This window comes from Ctenocephalides felis, unplaced genomic scaffold, assembly GCF_003426905.1.
Source record: "Ctenocephalides felis isolate EL2017-DRISC unplaced genomic scaffold, ASM342690v1 CF-g0.4_SCAFFOLD_01170, whole genome shotgun sequence".
Taxonomy (NCBI): Eukaryota; Metazoa; Arthropoda; class Insecta; order Siphonaptera; family Pulicidae; genus Ctenocephalides; species Ctenocephalides felis.
In genome coordinates, this window is record NW_020537324.1 from 28,354,845 (window position 1) to 28,370,532 (window position 15,688).

Consider the following 15,688-nt stretch of genomic DNA (forward strand, 5'->3'; position numbering starts at 1 on the left):
TAATAAGTATAAATTTTGTGTACATTTATATGGGTTCCGTACCAAGTTTACCCGTTAGACGACTACGCGGCGCTTACACGCTTTGATATTTTGATTCCAAATCAGCTATGCAGCGCGATTGCTTCAAAAAATGCTCAAAATTTAAAAAAAATATCAAGATACAAAAAAAAAAACAAATAAAAAAAAATCAAATTTTTCAAGTCTTTTCTTTTCAAAAATTTAAAAATTTCCCAAAAATCTAATTTTTTCAAAATTTTGCAGTTTTTTTTAATAATTTAGTTTTCGGTACAGGAAGTTCCAGCAATTTGCCTTAAATCACGATGCCATACACCACTAGTTTCATCGATAATTTCTAATAAAACCGAGCCAAATCGAAGGTTTTAAAATTCCTATCTATCTCTTGCAGAAGCTAAATTGTCCATTGCACTTGCGCATTTGATCGGGCCTCCGATCGCATTCGCAATGTGTGCATTTAATGTCTTCATCGTTTAAATATAATCCATTGATCTAAAGAAACGATCGGATTGCACAATGTGTGCAATGTACAAAGGAATGTGAAATAATTGTAAATATTTATTATTACTGAAATGCATGTGCGATAGTGTGGATAGTATGGCTAGTGCGTCCTCCTCAGAATGTTCGAATCACGCCTCGAGTGAGTGATCGAATATTCAGCAGATGGCAGAGAACATTATGTCTGTCATTCGACGCTCATACAGGGATGGCAAGTCGATTCGACGACTAACTCGCTTTTGTTCACCGAATCAAAACATTCACGAACTGTACATCAGACAATTTAGTTTAGTCTTTTAGTGCTTTACGTCGTTGTGATATTAATTTTATTCGGGTGTCATGTAAATTTGTAAAAAAGTGTTTGTGCTCCGTTGCCTTTGAATAAACGAGTATTTCATGTGCTCGCACGATGTTGTCATTGCCAGTGCTGCGACAGAAATAGTATGAAAATTCTTCGGACGGTTGCGAGTTTTATCTATATCTTCATGCATATCAATTAGACAGGATATTTTTGAATAGTAAGCATTTTATCATACATTTTATAAATTAATCTATTAAAAAATTTTTTTTTATCATTTTCTATGATTTTCTTTTATGAATGTTTTTTTACACCTCATAAAAATAAGAAAATGATTCATTATTTAAATTCTACAAATATTAAAAATAAATCTTCTCTTATTTGTATACCAAACCTAGTACATATACACAATTTTAGTTGTAAATTAGTGGGGTGTGTGGCATCGTGCCTTAAGGCAAATTGCTGGAACTTCCGTACCTTAACGAAATGTTCCAGGAATATTGAATGTTTTCGAATAGATTATTATAAATATTGTAACATTGTCTAATATTTAAAAATTTACATTTTATTAAAAATTTAAATAATATTTATAAGAATTATATAAACTGAATTGCAAGTTGAAATTATTTGTTTAAAGTATATTAGAACTATAGTCAGAAATAAAAAGGAAATCTGAATTATTTTCGATATACAAAAAATTTTTTTTTCCAAAATCAATTATTTGTTAAAACGAGCAAAAGTTTTTGAATCATTTAAATCGGACACTTAGATCTCTCAAAAAACTCCCATTTTTGCACATTTAGCTCTGTATCTTCGAAATGGCTGGGCCTGCCTTTGCCAAAAACTATTAACCATTTCTCCCAATCATTACTAGTTGAATGATTTTAGATCATTCATATCGGATGCTCCGTTCTCTCAAAAACTCGATTTCTATTTTCTACACTCTTTGCTCTTTATCTTCGTAACTGCTGGACCCGCCTTTGCCAAAAACTAATCAGCACATCTCCCTATCAATAGGAATCGAATGTTTTTTGAACCATTCAAATCGGATGATCAGCGCGCCCGAAAACGTGGACGAAAAATTGTATCCATACATACATGCACACGCACATCCATTTTTTCTTAGGTATGCCAAAATGTTCAGAAACCTTCAAAACGTCGAGAAATGCAAACATTTTCAATTTTGATATTTGGGCGATTACAATAACTTACCCTACGGGAAGTTAATACATTAATATTTATAAAAATGTTTAGTATTTTTTCAATGGATAAATGCAATAACTTGAGCATTCTTATAATTCTTCATTCAAAATAATTTTCTTTATATTTATAAAATCTATAATATTTTTTACAATATTTGAAATATATTTACATTTCAGCACATACATTCATGAATTTTATTTTAGGTTGTAGAATATTGGCTATGTGTATAAAAGAATTGTTAATTTGGCACTTTTTTTTATTGTTATTGGCCTCGCTTAATCGAGAATTTAGCCACCTACATTATTTTATACAATCATATACCCTATACAATCTTCAATTTCATACTATCTTCTTCATATAATCCTATTCTTTCTATACTTCTTAACTTATCTTCATTCTTATTTCTTATTCTCTAATTTTTATACATCTCATTATTTTTACATACATATTTTTTATTACAATTCATAATTCTATTATAATTACAAATTAACACACACACACACCACATATATATATATATATATATATATATATATATATATATATATATATATATGAGTAAGTTCTTCAAGGGCATACATCAAATAAAAGGCAAAGATTTAGAAGTTAATCTTTAATTTTTCCAAACGTTTCGACATAGTATTTTATGTCATCATCAGTGGATCTACAGAATGAATATTGAAAATTTTGAATATTGAAATTTTTTTTTTTCAATATTCATTCTGTAGATCCACTGATGATGACATAAAATACTATGTCGAAACGTTTGGAAAAATTAAAGATTAACTTCTAAATCTTTGCCTTTTATTTGATGTATGCCCTTGAAGAACTTACTCATATTTCTCAACATCAAAACTAACTACTTTAACATATATATATATATATATATATATATATATATATATATATATAACTTGAAAGTTTTCCAGACTTTGAAACATATTAAATAATGTGTTGCCCATTAGTCGAATTAAAAAAGTTAATAGTATATTATACGTTTTGTCACTTGATATGCGTCATCATTCAGCAATCATTTACACTTTCATAAAACTAGGAAAATGATTCATTATATTAATATCTACAATTATTAAAGAGAATTATCTTCCTATTTAAACAACAAATCTAGTATATAAATTCATATTTATTATACTTTTAAAAAGTTTATTATTTTTTTGATAAGTAAATGCAAGGATTTAAGCCTTTTTTTCTAGAATTCTTTATTCTAGAGATTTTTTTATTTCAATAAATTCTCGTACATATAATATTTTTTATATTTGAATTATATTTTCATCACTCTCTGAGATTATAAATATTTTCGATGCATCCATTCGTACATTTAATTTTAGTCTGTAGAGAAATGGCCATGTGTAGATTTGTTATTTTGGGACATCATTAAATCCTGATATTGTGGTTCTTAAATTTTGAGCCGTGTGTATATAATGTGTAATAACTAGTTGGTATTGGTATTTTGCCTTGAGGCAAGTTACATGAACTTCCCGATATGTGTAAATAATCGACTTAATCAATAAAAAATAAATTAATTTATTAGTGAATAAAATTTGTTATAAAAACGTCACTAATTTTTGCAAACCATGACGATTTTTTTTTAAAATTAAACGATTTGTTGTAGGGTCGTAATATTTTAGTATGATCTAGAAGACCATGATATCTATCTTCAAAAAAAATCATAAAAATCGTCGAAAAAAAAATGTTCAGCAATGATTACAAGAACTTGTGCCATCGGATCTTTACCAAAAAAGTAATCAGTCAATCAAATCAAATCAATTTTTAATATCGATTTAAAATTGCGGGCTAAACGGCGGACAATTTTTTTTTCACTTTTCTGCTGTATACGAAGAAACGGCTCGGTCGATCGTCACGCAAAACTAACAAACGGTAGTCCTCATAGAATTACATCGAATGGCTTTTAAATTTTTGAAAAAACGTCGATTTAAGGTAAAAAAATCTGCTCACATACACACGGACACATACTTTTTTCAAATTTGGTCTCATTCGATTCATAATGGCTTGAAACGTCGAGAAAACAAAAAATAGCAAACCGGATTTTTTTATGTTGAGAAAAAGTTTAGCGAAAAAATCCGAATACACCACAGCGATATAGATAAAGCTTAAGAATAATTATAATTATTTAAATGAGTGCAAATGCTTTTAAATGCACGCGATGTAATATTAAACATGTTATTAATTGTTACAACATGTTTTTATCGAAACGTGCGTGCTGCCCGTTTTAACTCGAATTCAATTAAGATAAAACAACTCCATGTGCTAATTGATATATACATTATATATTATATTATATTATATATATATATATATATATATATATTGTGTGTAATTAATTACATATTGTTTGACAAATTATGACGCTTGCTTGATTATTATTTATAATATATTTTATGTGTTAATTAATGATTCTTATACACAAGCAATGTATACAACTACACTGTCATTCGTTATTATTCTTGCATCTGAACTAAAAAATCTGCGGTTTTATTGTAAATCGTTAATGATTTTTTTTTTAATAATAAAAAAGTAATATAATATTACAATTTATTGTAACTATTTGGCAATAGCTCCTTAAGTAGGGCAGAGTTGGGCTTAAAGGTTGCGGGTAAAAAAGCTATTATCTCAAAAACGAGTGATTCCTGACTTTGAAGTCAGGAATTTTTATCAACATTTTTTGAATGTAAAGGTCAAAAAATATGTAACCAGTCTTCGCCTTAAATCAGGCAACTTTGCTGCCACCAGAATATTGTCAATTTGGTAACGAAAGTATTTTTTTCTTTGTTAGTCTTTTTGCGGTAAAAAGGACCATTTAAACATTTATACTGGCGAGGTGTAAACAATAAGAAATTAGTAAACAAAAATGTAAAATAGGCAATTTTGTGGCGTCCATTATACACCTGAGAAGGTTAAGGGAAGGGGGTTTAAAAAAAATACGAAATATCACATGGGGGTATAGTAAGATATCACGTGTATTTATTTTTTATTTTTAAAAAAATCAAATTTTACAATTTCTTTCGTAACTAAAAAGACAAGTGATGTTCGATAGGGGAGGGGGTCTTAATTTTGAATATCATCACGTGTCACCAAGGATTTGAGGGAGTCCAAAAATTCTCAAAAAATCGATTACGTGATTAATTGACCAGAACCTGCAATAATTTTATTTTTATTGATTGCAATTTTCTGAAAAATAGCAAAAAGTCATATATTTTTTAGGAAATTTACTGAACGTATCTTTTATCTCGTATTTTTATTCTCATAAATCTCGTTATTTTCAATATGTGAATAACTAATACTCGTTATGAAAATAAAAAAGATTGATTTAAATTATTTATGTTTTTAAAAAATATTGCAATATTTTGCAACTAAGCAATATAATCTACTAAATGTTAATGTGAATAATATACAGCTCATGCATATATTTTATTATATTTTTTAGAGCTTTTTAAGAATGTCCCGAATTTCTGGAGCAAAATGCCACTTAAAACTAGTATTATGACTAGTATTTGAATTGAATTTCAAATTTTATTTTGAACTGAATGTTTGAATGAGAAATTGACTTTATAAAATTAATTAATTCCAATAATGCAATGGGCAACAACATTATTTTTATTTGCAGAAATTTTTATTTACCAAAACTTAATGCGACGTGAGAATTTCCAATGCAAAACACGTATAACACGTTCATTTCTAAAATATAATTGAATCTGACAATGGGTATATTTTTGTAGATTTGTCCGAACGTCTTTTTACAGGTTTCAGTCTATTTTTAATATAACCGTGACTTCAATATGTCGCATATGTGATCTTTACATACTCCTTACTATACTAGTAGTTACCTGAATATTTTACTAAATGTTTTGATCTATCTAAATATTTGTTTATAATTAAATAACTCTCAACTGTGTAATATAAATATTTAACGGTAAAATATTTAATTACATTTAATTATAAGTGAATACAAAATATATCGGACGAGATAATATTATCTTCATTATATTATGCGTGTCCAATACTCTTAAAGAAAGACTAAATAGAAACAAATATTATTTCATAGGTTGATATACAAAATATATCAGACTAGATAATATTATCTTCATTATAAGCGTGTTTAATATGCTTGAGGAAAGAATAAATAGAAACAAATATTATTTTGTATTTTTTGGAATCTTTATTATAATTATAATTAACTTCCCGCAGGGTAAGTAATAGTAATGGGCCGAAAATCGAAAATGAAAATTTTTGCATGTCTTCACGTTTCAGCGATTTCTGAACATTTAGGCATGTCTCAGTAAAAATGAATGTGTGTGTATGTGTGGAGACAATTTTACGTCGACGATTTTGGACGTACGGATGAACGGATTTGAAAAATTCAAAAAGCAATCGATTCGTATTGTTGGGATATATGCTTAGTAGTTTTTGGAAAAGGCAGGTCCAGCCTTTACGAAGATACTGAGCAGAAAATAAAAACCGAGTATTTGAGAGAACGAAGTACTCGATTTGAATGATCCAAAAAACATTCTGCTTGCGTTGGCAAAACAATTGTTTTTGTAAAAAAGATATTTCAAATTTTTGATATCGAAAATAATTCAGATATTAATTTTAATTCTGGCTGAAGCTCTGAAGCTCACCTATATACTTTAAATAAGTAATTTTAACTTTGTAAGTCAGTTCATATAATTCTTATAAATATTGGAAAATGTTACAGTATTTATAATAATCTATTTGAAAACATTAATATTCTTCGATCATTTCGTTACGGTTCAGGAAGTTCTAGCAATTTGCCTTAAGGCACGATGCCATACACCACTAGTTTTTGCACAATTAGAATTCATATCGCAAGTATCTAAAATACATATTTATTTAAAAAAAATCTCATTAATAGAGTTAATAAGCCTTCTGCTACGAGTGTCTTCTATAGACGACATCAGATTGACTTGTTGATTCGACATTGTGACGAATTTTGCTTTAAAATTTATCACTCAGAGTTAAATTGTAAATTGTGATTGTTAAGTGTAATTTTATATTTTTATATATAATTTTATCGATTTTTATCATAATTCAGCAGTCAGAACTTAAGAATTCTATAAGCTGTTGGGCTGATTTTGACTTAATACTGGTCGGTTCTCAGATGTCGGTTTGGCAACCCAAACAGTTGTCCTATCTCTCAGTAATAAATTATTATTACAATGCCTGCAATAGGGCGAATATTTATTGATGCACCAATTCCGGAATAGAGCAATTTTTTGGAAACATATTGCTATCTATATTTCCAAGTGAAAACCGTTGTCACTACTGCTGGACAACCATTCCGAATTTCGATGCTCGAAATGGAATCGAACCCGAGACCTTAGATTTAGGTTCAGACGTTCTAGCCACTTACCTACGAGCGAGCCGAATTTTATCGACAATGATTTGAAAATCGAATCGAATTTTATCGAAAATCTGAAAATATTTTGTATAACAAATACTCGTAGCGAAAGTGTTAATAATACGAAAAGTTGATTTAAATTATTATGTTTTTTAAATATATTGCAATATTTTGAAAACATTACCTCAAAAAAAAAACGATCTAGTTTAATGGTAAAATTGAATATGCAGTATAAGCTAGTAAATGTTAAGGTGTATAATATAATATACAACTCAGTAATATATTTTGTTTTATTTTCTAGAGATTTTTAAGAATTTCCTGGAGTGTGAGTGTGGCGTAGTAAATACTATGCCAACGGACTTTTCACAATTATCTTCTCAAACAACTTCCCAGCTGATTTCGAAGCCGCCAACAGTGGCGACGCTGACGCGGCCAAACTGGCGCACAACAAGGTTTGTCAATCATTTTTTATATATATATATATATATATATATATATATATATATATAAATGTTAGAATAGTTAACTTTGATGTTGAGATATTTGAGTAAAATCTTCTGTGGCTACGATTTATAAGTTCATCTAAAATTTTCCCAATTTTTCAATGGTCATTGTTTCAACGATAACTAGTTATTATAAACACATATTTTACATATAGACATGTAAAATATGTTAACTAAATAGAATTCGAATGTTAAACAAACACTGTTTTTTTTAAAGTCATAAATACTAATATTTAGTATGTTCATTGAAGGCGTAGATTAATTATAATAATTGATAATTAACACATGATTTGAATAACAAAATTTGAAAGCATGTTTTTTGTCTATCCAAATAGAGTATGTGTTTTTTTTTATCTAAAAGATAGCATCACACACCAAGGGAGGACATAGCTTTCATCTATTTTATCATCTATCTGATTCCTTGTAACTAACAATTAACTTGTAAAAGCAAAACCATTTTCCAAATAAACAGTAGTTTATTACAGTCTAAATTACTCAATATTTCGAAATATAACTTTTTTTTTCAAAAATTTCAATTTAGATGACAAATGGTTATTTGTCAATCACAAAATTCTGCTGTTTCTCCATGACGAGTATATACGTCAATCACAGGCAACTGCTATATTTTGGTTATCATAATATTTTTATAAACATGGATTTATTGATGAATAGTGAATTAAAAACCTAGTTTTAAACATTTAGGCTTATAATGTGTACAAATGTGTACCAAAACATATTTTTTTTTTATGTACAATTTCTTGTTTACAAAAATAATTCCTCCCCGGCGGGGAATCGAACCCCGGTCTCCCGCGTGACAGGCGGGGATACTGACCACTATACTACCGAGGACATGCGGAAACATTCACAGGATAACGCAGTGTACGGATTCTACTTTTTACAATACAGTAATTATAGAAAAAGAAATACTTTTAGTATTTTGGCATAGATTTCTGCGCATCATTTGCCAATGTATGAAACAAGGTACATATTTCGTTATTAACCAATAGGATTTTTATAAAAATATTACTAGTTAACTGCATTTAACGTATATCCTGGTCATGGTAAAGTGGTAGAATTTTGTGAATTGACGAGTATACTCGCCATGCGTATAATACAGCATTTTAACCATTTAACCATTTGCTGTCTTCATTGAATTTTTTTAAATTAAAAAACAAGTTATATTCTAAAATGTTAAGTGATTTAGAATATTTTGAGGTATTACTATGACTGTATAAAATAGATGGCATTTTGGCAAGTTGCATGACCTTTCCAAAATATTGTATTACTTAAATAATAACTAGTGGGGTGCATGGCATCGCGCCTTAAGGAAAATTGCTGAAACTTCCCGTACCGTAAATAAAAATCTTGCCACGGAACCCAAAAAAAATTACACGAAATGTGTACACTTTATTAAAATCTCTATAAAATATCTGATAATTTAATGTACACATGTCCGATAATCATTTTTGACCGCCAAATGACATTTTTTAAATTATTTTTATTGAGAGTCCATAACCGCTGGACATGCCTTACCAAAAATTTAATCAGTTTTTCATCTTGTCAATACAAGTAAAATGTTTTTTGAATTATTAAAATCGGACGCTCCGTTCTCTTAAAAACTGAGTTACCGTTTTTGGCACTTTCTGCCCCATATCTTCGGAACGGCTAGACCCGCCAAAATCTAATCAGCACGTCTTCTTATCAATGCAAATCGGATGTTTTTTAAATAATTGAAATCGGTTGATCGGTGTTCCCGAAATCGTCGGCGAAAATTTGTATCCGTACACACACATGCACACGCACACATACATCTATTTTTTCTAAGGTATGCCAAAATGTTCAAAAACCTTTGAAACGTAAAGATATATAAAAAAAAATTATTTACGATCACTATAGCGTTTTTTTGCGATTACTATAACTTACCCCACGGGAAATTAAAAATTAAAAATTTAGCAATTGAAAGAACAAATTCTACTGTATATTTTGAAAATGGTTTTGCTTTTACAAGTTAATTATTAGTTGCAAGAAATCAGATAGATCATATCGCTGAAGGCTATGTTCTACCATGAGGTATGGTGCTATCACTGCTATCTTTTAGGTAAATGAAACACGTACTTCATTTGGCTATAGCCTATAGACAAAAAATATGTTTTCAAAATTTTGTTATTCAAATCATGTGGTACGATTTATCTGCATCTTCCATGAACATATTTTGAATACTACATCAAAATTACTGAATGTTGTATAAGAACGACAGATTGTAATTCACAAATGTAAAAAAAATATTTTGAATACTAGGATTCTTCACCGGTGACTTTTAATTTTGTGAACATAAAATTTTAAACATAGTTTTTTTAATGCAGAAATTTTGTCAACAAAGGAAGAAGAAAAAACAGCGTTAAAATGTTATGTAAAAGTAGTTTATTTATGTATTCATGAATATCTTGTTGTTATCTTGTGTAATTTTAGTTTTTCGACCCTGTGACCTCTTGTTTTATATCACCCATAACTTTATCCAGTCCTGTACTAGTTTTTTGCCTATAGTAATGTGTTTCTTTAAAAAACGTTACAATGTTTGTTTAGCATTGCGATTCTATTTAGACATATTTTACTTGTCGACATGTAAACTATTTTTTTACAATAACTAGTTATCGTTGAAATATTGACCATTGAAAAATATAGAGCAACAATCATTTGGTAAAACATCACTAAGTTTTAAAATATTAATATTTATTATTTGTGATGCATTGCATTTCTACATTCGCATATTTTATCATACTGTTTATGTACTACAAATTACTCATTGATATTTTTAGCAACATCACCGTCAATTTCATCTCATTTCAGTCGTCGGGTACGTCTACTTCACGTAATTTTTGTTCAAATTCATGATTTTGCGATTTCAAAATGTTATTTAGATTTTATTGCTAAATTCGAATAAATAAGAAATAAACCATATTAAGGACGAGGTCAATGAGATAGGCATTGGAACGTCGCCTATCGTGTGGAATAAAAAACTAAAATTTAATCTATCTTGTCTCTATATAGCGCCCATAAAATGATGTTTGATAGCATTATATTAAGTCCAACTTCTATTTGCATATTATATCGTGACCGGAATCAATAGCAGGAATTTACCTCATGATAATTTATTTTATATATGTTCATACACATCTTATACATACCTGCATGCATGTATCTACAAATACAATATTTTTAAAAATTACTCTTTTATAATATATTTTAATTTAATTTTGATCTCTATTTTTATTTTGAACTAGCTGATCCGGCACACGTCGTGGTACAATAAGATATTTGCAAACAATTTCTAGAGAATCCAAAAAAAAAAATGGAACTATTGATATATTTGATATTTAGCTTTATAACCAGTTCTCAAGATATTTTATTCCAGAAGATCAGCAGAATTTTCTTATTTAAATGTTGTGTATTATAACTCGAAATAAGTTATAATAGACAACAATTCGGCAAAATGTCTCCTCGATCGATTCCAAATTTAGGATCTTAATTTAAATAACCTAAATAAAATAATAATATAATCTAGAAAATATTAAATGAGTACAAAATTATACATATGACTTTTTCAGAGTACAGACTTTGAAAAGAAAAGATTTTTAAAAAAGGACATTTATTAACCCTTGAAATAAGTTCATATCTTGAGTTTCTAATAGCACTTGTGACCTATTTAATAATGTTTTTGTGTATAAATAGATCTTACTACAATTAAATCATATACATCTAAAACATTCTATTAAATTTACTTGTACATAATTTTTCAAAATCATTTGACATTTGACGTATGAGTCGCCGTCCATTGTTTCATTTTAAATTAAGCTTTTACAAAAAAATTAAATTAAAAATGTAAAGTTTCTATGCAGTTTTGAAATAATTTCTCACCTTTTCCACAATCTCTAGATTAGCACAAATATTTCAAGACTAAAACTGGACAAATCGGTTTAGCCGTTTTTGAGTTTTTGCGTACCCAACATAATATAACATAATACCGAGTTCCTTTATTATGTACGATTTATTGCAGGAAGATACCTTCTTCTGACATATCATATCTAAGTTCTCTATTTTTATCAGCTCTTTTAGTCATTTGCTTTTACCTTTTACATTGTCTTGTAAACCCTCTTTTTGCAATTCGTCAAATTTTTGGCGTTTCATGATCGAATCTATTCGAGCTCTTTGTTCTCGGATTCTTTGAATTATTTCTTCATACATGACTTTGTCAAACACTTTTGTCTTATCAATTTTTCTCTATGTCACAATTCAAAACACTCTAGACAACTTTCGTCGGCTTTTCTTTAAAGTACATATCTTTCATCCAAACAGCTATGTAACAATCATTTTTTTATCAATTTTGCAAATCAAGGTACGGTTTCACATTCACACACACACACACACACACACATGTATATACATATATTAGGGCGGGTCGATTTTAAGGTCACTTAGGCACATATGATTTTCGGATACTAGGGATCAAAATAAGATACTTTACTGAAGAAACCATACCTCTAAAGTGAATTCTGATGTCCCGTACATTGACCCAAAGAATTTTGAAATATTGTTTTTTCCAAAAGCAATTATTTTGTCAAAACAAGCAAAAAGTTTTTTGAATCATTTAAATCTGATGCTTAGTTCTTTCAAAACCTGCCATTTTTTGTACAACAAAAAATTGAATTTTTTGAAAAAATAAAAATACTTCGATCAGGCCCGAGTTTATTTATGTATAAATTTCAATAAAATATACTAAGCGGTTTTTGAGTTACAGTGGTCACAGGTTCAAAAACGTAGTTTTGAGAAAAACGCGTTTAAGGTTTCACATTGGATTTACGTACAGAAATTCGAATTATTGAATTACTTAAACCATGCCATCTATTTCAGGGCCAAATAATAGTTCATAAGTCATTGTGCAAGTTTCCAAAATTTCCATTTGCTGTTGCCTACGAAGCATTCTGGCCTCCTGAATGTTTTCGTTGGCGCGCTGATCTGCCACTTTAACACGTGCAGCATCCAATTTTTCAGCATACCAATGCGAATTATAGCCACAATCACGTCCTAGGATATTCATAATCAATAATAATGATTATGTATATGTATTCAGCAATTTGTACGATAGTAGAACTAGTATTCACGGTTTTTAGGCACATTTTTTACACTAGTTGGTTGAAGCTTTTAATTTTTTCTGATTATGGATTCAATCTTGAACTACACATCTTGAAAGTAAATTATCATTGCTGAGATCGTCGTAAATCGGTTTAAAAGCTTTTAAAACATCAGGAGGTGAAGGAGAATAATCTTGAGTATAAGTATCGAGCTCTCCACTTGCGTCAGCGCGCTGGTTAGAATCCAATAACTCAAAAAGTAATCATCGGATCAACTTGAAATTTTCAGAGAACATTTTCAAGATATTACACTTAATGAAAAAGCAAAAAAATAAAAATCGATTTTTCAAAAATTAAGTCAAGTACCCCTGACCCCTTAACTAACTATATTTTGGTTTTATAGATGGCAATCCTAGCAGTTGTCTCATCTCCATGTTATTTTTTTTATTATAACAATTTTTGAAACGGCGATAAAATTTATTTATTGATGCAGCAATGCCAGGTAAGGACTATTTTCACTTAGAGACATATTTCTAACTGTCTTTTCAAGTGAAAACTGATGTCTTTACTTCTTGATATCGAAGCGGGCATAGAACCTGGAACCTCTATTTCAAATCTCATAGATCTAACCACCAGCCTGCAGGCGAGCTCATTAAAAGACATGCAAAGTTTTCAAAGTAAAAATATATTATAGACCCAGTCACCGGTAACTTATCATTGTCTTCTTGACAATAAAGAACAAATGTTTTGTTATCGATTTCCTAGCAATCCTTTCGTGTTCGGATATTTATAACTAAAACGGCATTGTTTTGTCAGTATAGCAATCGATGCGACAGTCGCCATTGGTGCTCCCTCGTCATCAATATCGAATTTTTTAAACAATGGAATTATTGCTTTTCAATTGTATTTAATAAGTGCTCGCTGATTTTATGTTTATTTGTAAAACAAACTCGGAATGATTAGATTGCAAACACCGCTTAATCATTCAAATGGAAAAGTTAATTTGATCTGCGTCAAACGAAGCGATGTTTGTCGGACTATATTTCAATATTTGTTAGATTTTATGTTTATTATTCATTAGCACTTTGACGGCAGAACGAACTAGTTCGAAAATAGAATTATCATTGTTAAATACAATATAAATAGTCATCGTAGAGGTATCTTTAACTATTTTAAGGTACGGCTAATTTTAGTTGCGGGTGTTCCTTGCATTTTACCTCCTGCTTGACAAATGAGCTTTATAATATAAATAATTTTAACTGATGTAACAGTTTAATGATAGATATGCCTATAAATATAAAAATCTCTCAACGCACATTACCTTACATTAAAAACTAGATGTATCATTTATCATTAACGTGCGTATTTGGTTTCATATAATTGAAAAAAAAATTAGAAACCATTTCTTAGTCATTAATTAAAATTTAAACAAGAAAAAATTATACAAGACCAATGAAGCTGTATAATTGTAATTAATGTTGGAAACTAGTGTTGTATGGCATCGTGCCTTAAGGCACATTGCTGGAACTCACCGTACCAAAAATTAACTTTTTTAAAAAAGATTGCATTTTCTTTTAGAACTCTAGAAAAAAATCGATTTTTGAGATTTTTAAATTTTTTTAAAATAATTGATTTTTTTGAAAAATTTGATTTTTTTAGCTACGAAGAAACGAAATATAAAAGCGCGTGGGCGCTGCGACGCAGTTAAATGGATAATCATTAGTATTTTGTACTAATAGAAAATTATACAAAATTTGTGTCTATTATTAAAATATGTAGAAAATATATGATAATTTGATGTTCATATGTCTAATCATCATTTTTATCCGCCAAATGGCATTTTTTGCACTTTTTTCTATTGGATCTCCCAAACCGCTAGACCTGCCTCCGCAAAAATTTTATCAGTTCTTCACTTTGTCAGTACAAATAAAATGTTTTTTAAATCATTCAAATTGGGCGCTTGGTTCTCAAAAATTGAATTACCATTTTTGGCACTTTTTGTCCCGTATCTTCCGAACGACTGAATCCGCTTTTGCCAAAAACTAATCTGTACGTCTCCTTATCAGTAGTAATGGAATGCTTTTTTAATTATTGAAATCGGTTTATTTGTGCGCCCGAAATCGTGGACGAAAAATTGTATCCAAACATACATACATACTAAACACACACATACATCCATTTTGTCTGACGTATGCTAAAATGTTCAGAAACCTTTGAAACGTAAAGATATGCAAAAATTTTCATTTTCGATTTTTTGCGATTACTATAATTTACCCTACGGAAAGTTAATAATATATAGGTTGTCCAATTTTTTTTTGATCTGCAATAATTTTGTTTATATACCTGCTAAATGGGAGAAAAGTAAAATAAATGGTAATTTGAACAACTGTCCATGTGAAAAAACTTATAAGAAAACTTTCTTTTGACACTTTAAAAGCGAAAACAATAATGAGAAACTTGTTCGAACAAACATACTTCATCTTTCTCGCTTTGGACCCTATCTCAGAATCAGTATAGTTTAGCTGTTGTGACGATTGTCACAACCGAACCCTGGCACAACCGTACCCAGTCTTTCCTACCACAGACGTAAATTCTAAAAAAGTATATTAAGAATGAACCAGAAAATATATTTTTTATAAATCAAAAC

The 15,688-nt window shown here is 29.2% G+C and overlaps 1 protein-coding gene and 1 non-coding gene across 2 annotated transcripts in view; one reads left to right on the top strand and one right to left on the bottom strand.

Moving 5' to 3' along the window:
* Positions 1–922: 922 nt before the first annotated feature.
* The window catches only part of LOC113368475, a 37,971-nt gene continuing 23,205 nt past the window's right edge, over positions 923–15,688 (top strand). Inside the window, exons 1-2 of the mRNA XM_026610023.1 lie at positions 923–1,031; positions 7,711–7,861. The gene's annotated coding sequence lies outside the window, so the exon portion shown is untranslated. The remainder of the gene's footprint in view (positions 1,032–7,710; positions 7,862–15,688) is intronic.
* Positions 8,690–8,761, bottom strand: Trnad-guc. Its single transcript has one exon. It is a non-coding gene; the product is annotated as a tRNA-Asp (tRNA).